Source organism: Panicum virgatum, chromosome 3K (assembly GCF_016808335.1).
Source record: "Panicum virgatum strain AP13 chromosome 3K, P.virgatum_v5, whole genome shotgun sequence".
Taxonomy (NCBI): domain Eukaryota; kingdom Viridiplantae; phylum Streptophyta; class Magnoliopsida; order Poales; family Poaceae; genus Panicum; species Panicum virgatum.
Genome location: NC_053138.1, coordinates 43,807,603 through 43,819,104, shown reverse-complemented (window position 1 = coordinate 43,819,104; position 11,502 = coordinate 43,807,603). Strand labels below are relative to the sequence as shown.

Below are 11,502 nucleotides of genomic sequence, written 5' to 3'. Positions count from 1 at the left end.
ATAAAATGATTTAGATACAAATGTACATGTAAAGTGGACACAGAAAATCTTAGTTTCACAATAAAACATTACAACCAGGTAGAAACAATGATTTATGATAGTGCGTTTCTCGACTCAAATACCTTATGCCTTTCTCTTGGCAATTGGTGCAATGCGCTTTAAATTTGAGTGGCATTCAGTCTCTATATTTAAAAATAGAATAACATAATTTGAAGAGTACACAATCTACCAACATAGCTCTCAGTATCCCACATTGCCTGATGATTTGAATTATTCAGAAAAAGGCACAAAAAAAGCTGCAAGTAAACTAAAAATCAAAAGCATACAAATTTGTGAATCAGTGAAATACTTGTGAACTGGAAGAGGAAGAAACTCGATACCTTGCTTTCATTTGGCGACCTTCCAGGTGAGATCCTCTACTAGTTCGTCAAACACTGCACAATCTGCTGTTTCAAAACACATACACAGCTTAAACAACTCGATCGAGCCATAGTTAGTTGAAAGAAAAGCCAGAAGCATTAAACACTGAGAGTCTAGGCCTTGTTCAATAATATAACCTAGTCCATTTATGAAATCTATCATATATCTGCAGCTTGAAAGTAACAGTTAGGACAGGAAAACATATCTAGAATGTAAACTAATGGATTTTCCACTCATCTGTAAATAACCAAAGCACTAAGACAAAACCTTGCGTCCTTGCCACGGGAAAAACATTAAGTTGCATAAATAAATCACTACATATACAGATCCTGAGGAGGGGCAAGTCACTGGTCATGCTCACCTCTTCACAAGGTCGCTTAAGATGACGAGCTTGGAGGCTGTGGTGACCCAGTGAGGTTGGAGAGATGGGCAGATCTGGTGATGGTGGATGCAGATCTGGGCAAGAGTTGTCAAATGCAGAAGCAATTAAATTATAAACTATGCTTAGCTTCTCATGCTTACCTATGGTAGACCGGGAGCGTGCAGGAGCAGGGCGAGGTGCCGAGGTCCCCGCGGGCTGCGGCCCCTGCAGCCCTCCATCGAGGAGCTCGCCGCCCCTATCCTCGAGGAGCAGGAGCAGCACGAGGCCCGCGCGGCCCCTGCAGCCTTGCGTCGAGGAGCTCGCATCCCCTGAGGGCGAGGCCCCCCGAGTCCCCTACAGCCCCTGCAGCCCGGCGTCGAGGAGGTCGCTGCCCCTGCAGCCTCCACGGCGAGCAGGCGCAGGGCGAGGCCCCCACGGCCCCTGCAGCCCTGCGTCGAGCAGGCGCGGAGCGACGCCCCCGCTTACGAGCAGGAGATGGAGCAGGGCAAGGCCACCGTGTGTGCCATGGGAGAGAAGAGATAAGATTGGGGAGAGAACAGATAAGTGAGAGAGCGTGCGTCTCGGATCGGACGTGAAGCGATAAAAACCGGAATGGATGAAAATTTCGGCCATGCCCGTCGGCAGTCACGCGCCGCGCGCCACTGCGCATCCGCAGCCCAAACCCCGCTACGGGAGGGGGCGGGAGGAGGGTGCAGGGAGGAGGAGGGGGCGGAGGGCCGGGCGCTGCCGCCATGGGAGGGCGTGGGAGGAGGGAGGATTAGGCGGAGGGCCAGCCGCCGCTGCCATGGGAGGGCGCGGGACGAGGGAGGAGGACGGGGCGGAGGGCCGGCGCCGCCACCATGGGAGGGCACGGGAGGAGGAAGGGGAATGGGGAGGAGGGCGGCGCCACGAGGGAGGGAGGGCTGTGGGCGGACGCCAGGGGGAGGAGGAAAAAAATACCGGAGAGAGAGAGGGAGGGGAGAATGAAAAAAATAGGTGGAGAACACATCACCGCCGGGTCATATTACAACCCGGCGGTGATGTTAATATATCACCGCCGGTTCGTAATACGACGCGGCGGTGATGCTCTCGAGAGCATCACCGCCGGGTCGTATTACGAACCGGCGGTGATAGACTATCAATGCCGGTTCGAAACAAACCGGCGGTGATGGGGCGTTTGCGATGATGTATTCTGTAGTAGTGGGGGTGGGATTTATCGGCTAGCCAGCCAATATCGATGACATCAGTTCGAGCAGCCGATTTAGGAGAGCAAGCTGCGTCTAAAGTGACATAGCCTGCGAGCAACACCTAGGTCCAGATTCAATCGGCTATGGTCGCGAGGTCGTGAAGAAATCCAATAGCGAGCAGATCTAGGCATGATAACTTATGGTAAGAACTTAAAACAAACCAGATTAAATAGATTAACCTAACAAGATCTAAGCAATTACCGATAACTAGTGATAAAAGCAATAAAAAACTAGATTAAGTAGATTAATCTAATAGATTGATAATTTTTATCGATAAATTGTGAACAGTTAAACCCCGCTGGATGGATTTAACGTGCTCAATAACTTTGAGTACTATAGACAGAGGAAGAAGCGATGCGACGTCAACTTGGGCCTATCCACTCAATTCGACTTGGAACTTACAAGCAAATCATGAACGTGTCTGCTGAGAAAAACTCATACAGGAAAAAATCTATTGCAATTAGGGATTTGGTGAAGCCGCTGACATGAAAAGTAGATCCATAAAGATAAATATTTTTGGTTCGATGTGGTTGATCAAAATTTACAAATAACGAAGGTCTGGTATTTATAACCTAAACCTAGACCCCATTGCCGATACGGCAAGAATACACCTTGCGAATCAGGAAACTAACTCGCCTAACTAAACGATACAATAATCTAAACGATAGCTTGCTGGCGCTTCGTTAGTTCCTTCCTTAGCTGCATCATCTGCGACGCCTATCGTGGCCCAAAGGATCAATGTCTTCCCTTTTCCCCTTTCAGTCCAGCCTCAGCCAATTCTCCATCGGCCGCTCGACTAACAGATTGTCACGTGCCAAAAAATAATGTCAACACCTACTGATAATATTTCACACCCATATCCTCACCCATCGGGCCGTGTACCCACACCCGCAGGTAAAATGCCATCCCGAACTAGATTTTTGTCAACATAGTTTTTTAGATAATGGAAACGAGTTTCGACTTCTACAAAGTGTATACGGCTAAAAGATTATTACAAAATAGAGCCGTCCATTGGCTAATTGGGGAAAAACTAAAGAAAAAAGGATATAAATCAATTCTGAGGTTATGCTTCTACCCCCTATTTTCAAGTCCAAGGTGATGGTCTCCAAAGCAAGACTTGTCTTTCGGAACAGCACCTTCGTCATATCGTCATGCTGTAGGTGCGTCCACAGGCGCAACCATTTGGTCCCCCGAAAACAGCCTGCGTAAATGAAGAATACTTGATATTGTTAAAAATAATATCATTACGACATCTTCAAATAGCCCAATATAATGTGGTTGCCCCCACCAACATGACACGCCTCTCATTGTCATCAAATTTTGAGAGCCAATTTTCTAACATATGAGAAATCAATCTTAGCGGAGTTAATCTTGTAGTTAAATAGACTAGCGGCCGCACAGCCTCGCTAGCCATGACGGCATTGTGTCTGTGCGGCCCAGCATGTGGCAGCCTCCACTCTTCGACCCCGGCCTTCAGTCCAGTCTGCCCGCTCCCGCACGGCCGCACCTACCCGAAGCCCCGAGCCACCACTAGCGAGTCGCGACCTCGCTGCTCGTGCCTCGCCAGACGCCAAGAGCACGACCCGCACGGCTTGCTATTTTTGGTTGCCGGAATGTTGTTGCTTGTTTGTAAAGAAAAAAAAAATCGAGTTTGGAATTATCCGTTGGGTTTCAGATATCTGTGGGTTTCGATTTTGAGCATAGATTCTTACTTGAATCGAAGTTCGGGTAGGTTCATATTTTAAATTCAGATTTTTACTTTGGGTGCCCTGACACTCTACTCTACCTAAACTGAACCCTGCAACATTTTCTCTAGCACTCCTAGTCGCCGCCTCACCTGGCCTCCGAGCACTCGGGCCTGCCGTCCGCGCCGTTCCTCTCCGCCGCGCTTCGCTCGAGCTCCGGCGGCCTCCGACCTCCGGCCTCCCCCGCGCTCCGTGCCTCTTCGTCGCGTCTTTGGTCGCGAGTCACGAGTGTTCCTGTCCCGAATCCGGACGCTTCATCGCCACTGTCTCGCGCGTTCTCTTTCGAGGTGCGCCTCTTGCTTCCCCTGCGCCCTCTTTCTATTGGAGTTTGAACCAGGAGTGATTGATTTGGTGGGTTCTTGATTCATCGGTACCAGCAGGGGGGAGAGGAGGTTGATTGGTGCAAAGATTTTGCCAGCCCCAATGGTCCCGTCATAGAGGGGGAGCGTCGCCACTGCCGTCATCACGGCTCCCGCCGACAAGCTGCTCCATGGGTAACGGACTTGGCTCCGAGTTTGGAGGTTCCATTTGGTGTTGTGTTCGATTTTGAGGGTACTTGAGAAGTTTCCTAAACTTCTGGTGCAGATTTATCTTTTTGAGGGTTCGGTCAGTTCGATTTTGGAAGATAAGGATATCTATCCTTAGCTTTAGAAGCTTCTGGTGCAGATTATCACATTGACAGAGCTAGGTACTTGAGAAGTTCATTGTTGTAAAAAAATTAATGTAAGATGAAGCACAATTTCGATCATTGAGTGTCCTAAACTTACGCATTATCTGCACAACTACCCCTAGTGAAATCATCAAATTTCTATTTGCTGGCAATTTGATTCCCATGTTTGTTCATGATACATCCGGGCCAGGCGGGGTTGCCGAGACCCAACAAGGGCTACTCGGAGCCCAACAGTTCCCAACAGTTCTTAGGTACACCCACTCGGGGAGAGGTCTAATCGCTCCAAAAAAAACTAGTCCGATGAGGGAAGAGTGTCTCTTCCTTTTAAGGTGGCTTTCTCCTCCCTAGCTAAACAAGGTGAGATTTTAGAGACTTACATGTTCGCCGCCCGACCACTAGCTAAACAAGGTGGGATTTTAGAGACTTACATGTTTGCCGCCCGACCACAACGGCACTAGACATCCTTGTTGCGTCTTGCCAGCGGATAATTATGGAGGATGTCCTCATTATTCCCACCCTCTTAGACAATGACCCAACTCTGATACCAGATGATACATCCGGCCCAAGTGGGGTGGCCGAGGCCCAACAAGGGTTGCCCGGAGCCCAACAGTTCTTAGGCACACGCACTCGGAGAGAGGCCCAATCGCCCCCAAAAGACTAGTCTGATTAGTGAAGGGTGTCTCTCCTTTTTAAGGTGGTTTCCTCCTTATCTAAGCAAGGTGCGATTTTAGAGACTTACATGTTCACCGCCCGACCACAACGGCACTAGGCCTCCTTGTTACGTCTTGCCAGCGGGTAACCATGGAGAATGTCCTCATCAGTTCTTTTTTAACCATGTGCAAGGCCTATCACTGGGAAGAAGTGCAAGAAGGCGGCCCCAAAGAAGGTTCATTAGGCTGAGAGGGAGAAGCTTAAACGCGACCACCTCAATGATCTCTTCGTTGAGCTAGGTAATATGCTAGGTGAGCATTCATATACACTACTAGATTTTAGGACTAATGCCACCAATTCCATTGCGACAACACAAATTGTGATGCAATAGATAGGTGTTATTGTGACTATTTTGTAATTTCTTTGCAAAAAATTGATGCAATCGCAACCATTTGAAATATGGATGAGTAGCTCATACTATTGCTACATTTGATTGTGGTTGTTATAATTTTTTTTTCATTGCAATAAGTAAGGGTTATTGCCACAAAATTTAAAGCGGTTGCGAGTAGTCAACAATATTGTTACGATTTTATTGCGTTGCATTAAATAATCGCGTGCGTTGCAATATTTGTGTCTATATTGCAACAAGAAACTAAGTGGTTGCACGAAGATGGTGCTTTCCCAATTGATTATATTTGTTGATGTGTGCTAGTTCCCTTCGTTGCAATAGATCTGTGTATTGCAACTAAGGCCAGTCTTAGCGGGAGTTTCATAGGTACAGTTACCTAGACTGAGAACTAGGTAACTGTGTTAGATAAATTTTATGGTGATAAAACTCTCCTCACATTCCATAAAATTTCATCATTTTCTCTCTTTGCCACGTCAGCAAAATTAATTGTATTTAATAATGTTATGAAACTCTTCATGAAACCGCATTGAGACTGGCCTCAGTGGGAGTTTTATGAACACATATACCTAGACTGAGAATTAGATAATCATGCCATATGAGTTTCATAGTGATAAAACTATTCTCACATCTCATAAAACCTCACCTTTCTCTCTTCTTGTCATGTCAGCAAAATTGATGATATTTAATGTCATGAAACTCTTCATGAAATCTCCACTGAAACTGACCAATCTTAGTGGGAGTGTCATAAGAGTGTCATGTACATTAAATTTGCTAACATGTACCAATAGTATGAGGAGAGAGAAGAGAAAAGTGTCATGAAATGTGAGAGGAGTGTCATCACTGAGACTGGCCTAAACAGATTTGGTTGGGTCAAATATGGGTGGACCCAATTAAACAACACGTGGGCCCAGGAAGAAAAGAAACGATGCATGATCAGGGGACTTGTCGTGATTGGATCGAGGTAGCCGAGGATCGCGATCAAGCTAGCTAGGGCCGGCGCGGCAACAAACAGGGAGGCAAGCGGCAGGCGCATCGTCGGACATCCTCCGCCTTGAACAAGATCGATCGGAATCGTCTCGGCCGGCGCGCGGCTGCCTGCTGGTTTTGATCTCTTGGACTCGTAGTAGATCGTCGCGGCCGCCGGCTGCTGCCTGCTTTTGGGCGTGCGGCACACGGCCACCAGCAGGGGCACGAAGGTACGTATAGTTTGATGAGGGCTCATATCTTGTTTATTTGTCTTATTAATGCATGACTCATGGCTGATTAAGCAAAGGGTTGGGGACTCATGGCGGAACCTATTGTACAAAGTATTTGTGTAATTGTGCTAGCAGTAAGACTACTTAAGAAAGGGTTGGGGGCTCCGATGGCTTGGATGCAAATAAATCTGAATCAAAATTTTTGAGCTTCGATTGGAGTTCTAGGCACCGTGCATCAAATAGGAAGTAAAAATAATTTAATATGCTACTAGTTAAGTTAAATTTGTGTGTGTGTGTGTTAAATAAAGTTTCTGTTTTCTAATAGAATTGACATGTAGTAAATGTAATCAGTAGAGAACATCCTATTAGGAATTTGTGAGCGCACATTTGCATATATATTATATTTGTACACACATCTATTGTACAGATCGTTAATTTCATTAATTATGTGCCTTTTTCATTGTCATTTATGCAGACCATTGATCACTTCAATTAGTGTTGACTTTTATTGATCAGATTGGGGAGCATGTCTTCGGGCAATGATAGGTCTTGGACAATGTCGTACAGAACAATTAAAGAAGTTACAATTCATTTGCTTCATAAAGGGTTTTCTGAAAGTTTTATTCAAGGGGAAGGAGAAGAAAAGTATTCATTTGAGGGCATCAGTGAAGGGCTTGGCAATGAAGGTGCAACAGGTGACCGTGATGCCTCCTATTTATAGGCTTAATTTTGATGGTGTTGTGTTCGGCAGCACCAATTTCTAGTTACTCTGTTCATGGTACGGTGATGTATATAATCAATGCTTACAGGATGGGTGTAGTCTTTCTCATTTGAACGCCAGTTCATCTACAGAATTAACGTGGCCTTGTGTTTACTCCTTTTTAGGAATAGAATTAGTTGCCAGGAAATAATGGAATCTGAAGTTCAAGTATGTCTTCTTTTTTCCTTCATTTTCGTGCATTGTGTTTTTTTTTCTTAAGAAACAATTAAAAATATGTTCACAACCATATATTCTATGGTGACATTAGATGTGGGCCCATAGATAGTTGAACATTGAAGCTTTATTCTTTCCTACAAAACTTGGAGAAAGTGCACTGTGCATAATAAATAGCGATAGCAGCATCTACTCCAAAATTCTACCACTGGACATACTTGATACACTTTGGAATCAGAATAATATGTTAGTCTAGAGTTCTGCTCCAAAATTGTACCACTGGACATATTTGATGCCATATTATATATGGGAACATATCTAGTGTAAACCACAACTTTGTGAAAACCCGTACAAACTATGGCAAAAAAATCGTCTAAATTCACCAAAAAAATCACACATGTAGATGATATGATGATACACAACCTGGTAAAATATCTTGTCCAAACTCGACTTCATTTGTGAGATATAAAAATAATAAATTTCTAACAAATCATCTGGACTACTTCCTGGCCTGAAATTTGTTCTTTTCATATCTCACAGACGAAGTCGAGTTTGAACAAGATATTTTACAAGGTTGTGTATCATCATATCATCTAGATGTGTAATTTTTTGTGTGAATTTAGACGACTTTTTTACCATGGTTTGTATAGGTTTTCACAAAGTTGTGGTTTGCACTAGATATGTTCCCATTATATATAATTCTATCTATGTGCCTACTTTGTCATATATTAGTCTATGCCATTACCTACAGTCAATTGGTATTTTCACTCTATTATACCATTGCCATCTACTATCAGTACATTTGTCATGGCTGGCAATTATTTGTCTCTACCATAATAATTGTTAAAAAAATAAAGACTCGCTACTGAGTACTGCTGATGCAAACGAGTTCTTATATTTTGCAGGATATTTGAATATAAATGGATCACTCGGACATGGATGACTTTAATGTCAACACAAGGACTCATGGAGTGCAGAGGAGTGCTTGCTCTAGCCTAGCCTATATAAGATAGATGTTGTCGTAGTCTTAGTTACCAAACACTAGCTATTTATGAACTATTTTGAATTCAGATAATGTGTGGGCACTTTACATAATATTTTTTACCAATGGAACAATTGTTCATGGATTCCTGTCTTATTCATAATGATACAATTCATTTTCTTGTATAATTCCTTTTTTAAATAACGATATATATTATCTGAATATGTCATATGCGATATGCATTGCAACACATATCTTGCTGATGCAAAAACAACTAAATGCAACGACTGTACTTAGTTGCTCCAAACTATTGTATCGAAAAATGCTTTTGCAACCATTATTAAATGATGCTATAATAGTTAGCAGTAACCTCTCTGATCACCTTGCAAGAAATGTTGGACAGCTGATCGCCTTGCAAGAAAAGGACTTCGACACCCGACAGTTTGTCCCCTCTGCGACCAAGTTGAGGAAACGCTAGATCACTTGTTGATCTCCTACGTCTTCTCCTGGCAGATGTGGTTCAATTTGCTACAAGGCCTTGGACTGCAGGCACTTGCACCTGGGTTAGATGATAAGGTGTTTGACAACTGGTGGGACAATTTGAGCCATAGGTTATCCGGTCAAGTCCAAAAAGGAGTTAATTCTCTAGTTATCTTGGGGGCTTGGAATTTGTGGAATCACCGAAATCGTTGTGTCTTTGATGGGGCTATTCCTAACCTAAACAGTCTACTATCGGCAACTAGGGAAGACCTTCACCAGTGGGCTATGGCTGGGGCTAGAGGAGTTTCCTTCATCCTCTCCCTGGCTCCTACGACATCCTAACCTTGGGGGTCTGGTCTAGCTTTGGTCTCATTGTGTTCTTTAGTAGAGTAGAGAGAGTGTTTTTGTACTATAGGGAGTGTTACAGTCCCTCCTTTTCTGTAACCCTTTTGGGGGTTCCCCTCTTTTTTCTTCTTAATATAATGAAGCATAGTTCTCCCGCGCTTTTGAGAAAAAAAGTTAGCAGTAAGCTCGAACTATTTGTTGTTGCGGCATCTTTTTTAGCTTCTAACTATTTTCCATTGCAATATTGCCATAGATATGATTTAATAATTGAAGCATTTATGATTTGTGTTCTTGTTCCGTTTTCAATTACAGGTAGAATTTGGCGTAAGTCGCCTCCAAGCACTATTACTTTACCGCCGAATGGTTTGTTTTTCAAACATTCATCGTGGTTACTCATTATATGTCGGTGTCTAGACCTCGCGGTCTAGCACCAACTAGTAAATGTGATGCGTGTCCCTGTCTCCAGATGGTTGATGCAAGAAGAAACACAATGACACCGGGTTTATCCTGGTTCCGGCCGATGAGGCCGTACGTCCAGCAGAGGAGTATGCACTGTATTACTTGCACTGAAGTGCTCGTAGTAGGGGGTACAAGCTTTGGCGAGAGAGGGAGGGATGCTCCTAGGTCCCTTGGTGCGCTAGGGTTTGATTGATGCAAGTGCCAATATCGAGTGGGGTGTGTGTGTGGAGATGAGCGTGCGACCGTCTGTCCGTCCGTCCGCGTGCATGCTCCTTCTCCTTTTATAAACCAAAGAGGTGGGAGTTACACGTTCCCGTCATCACCCGGAGCGTTGTCATCTTGCCCGTCCGCGAGCTGGACCATGAAGCACTCCCGGGCGGGATCGTAATCCCCGTCGCTGGAGTCTTCGGAGCAGGTGAGGCAATAAGCCGTTGCCAGCTGGAACGAGCAGAAAGTGTTTGGGTTGCGGACCCAGTGTAGTCCTCAGCCTCCTCGGCCGTGAAGTTGTTCATGAAGAAGTCGACCTCGCCATTGCCCTTCTCCTTCGGGATGCGCAACGCTGCATCCTACGCTTCTTCGTCCAGCGCCAACTTCGCCAAATATGAGGATCTGCTGGGTCATCATCTTCTGTCGATCCGCAACCTCATCGCGTCGTCTCCTGACGAATCCTACCCCGAGACGACGAGTTCGATCGCCGACGACATCAACTTCTTCATGAACAACTTCACGGCCGAGGAGGCCGAGGACTACACTGGGGTCCGCGACCCCAACACTTTCCGCTCGTTCCAGCTGGCGATGGCTTATTGCCTCACCTGCTCCGAAGACTCCAGCGACGGGGATTACGATCCCGCCCGGGAGTGCTTCATGGTCCAGCTCGCGGACGGGCAAGACGACAACGCTCCGGGTGATGACGGGAACGGCGGGGCAGACGCGCAGGCGAACCAACCGGTGGAGCCGCCTGCAGCCCCTTCTTCTTCGTCAAGCTCGGTGGCGCGACAAGCACAGCTGGCGCGGCTCAAGGAGCTCCAAGCCAAGCTCGACGAGCAACGTCGGCAGACGCAGGAGTTGCGCACCGTACTCGAGCAGCAGCGCACCGCGCATGGTGCACATGCCCAGGCGGCGGGACGCGTTGCCCGGGAGCGCATCCTGGCCGACGACAACGTCGACAAACCTCCGGAGCTGAAGACGGCCGGCGAAAAACTCATCGCTGCGGCCTACCTACTCCAAGCCATGCCCGAGCCATCGACGCCTTCGGGCCACAATCTGCGCCGCGAGGCACAGGCGCTCATCGAGCAAGCTGCCGTGCAGCAAGCCGAGAGCTCTGCGTCTCGAATGCGCTCGAAAGCCCCGGAGCAGCCCGGTGGGACTGCACGCCAGAACCGCGAGGCTTTGGTGCACACTCCACCGGTAGAGAAGGGCAAGGCAACCGTAGCGCCTGATGCGAAGGCTCCCTCGGTACACGACCGCATCGGAAGGCCTCCCGCGAGGGAGCGACTCTACGACACGCGCGGACACGCCGAAGACGGCGATGCCCGCTACGTCGTCGGCGGCAGGAAGTACACCCCTCGACGGGGTGGACGTTTCGACCCCGAGCACGACAGGG

The 11,502-nt window shown here is 46.7% G+C and overlaps 2 long non-coding RNA genes across 8 annotated transcripts; one reads left to right on the top strand and one right to left on the bottom strand.

Annotated features, from left to right (window-relative positions):
• Nucleotides 1-303: 303 nt before the first annotated feature.
• LOC120701479 lies at nucleotides 304-1,120 on the bottom strand. Its single transcript, XR_005686119.1, has 3 exons — nucleotides 943-1,120; nucleotides 782-876; nucleotides 304-443 (listed from the first exon to the last, which is right to left on the bottom strand). It is a non-coding gene; the product is annotated as an uncharacterized LOC120701479 (long non-coding RNA).
• Nucleotides 1,121-3,624: 2,504 nt separating this feature from the next.
• LOC120699254 lies at nucleotides 3,625-8,800 on the top strand. 7 transcript variants are annotated; one of them, XR_005685339.1, is made up of 6 exons: nucleotides 3,625-3,756; nucleotides 3,845-4,060; nucleotides 4,154-4,461; nucleotides 5,287-5,405; nucleotides 7,175-7,394; nucleotides 8,539-8,800. It is a non-coding gene; the product is annotated as an uncharacterized LOC120699254 (long non-coding RNA). The 7 variants fall into 7 exon arrangements; XR_005685343.1 differs by lacking the exon at nucleotides 3,625-3,756 and having other exon boundaries at nucleotides 3,820-4,060; nucleotides 4,154-4,267; nucleotides 4,359-4,461; XR_005685341.1 differs by lacking the exon at nucleotides 3,625-3,756 and having other exon boundaries at nucleotides 3,820-4,060; nucleotides 7,216-7,394.
• Nucleotides 8,801-11,502: the final 2,702 nt, after the last annotated feature.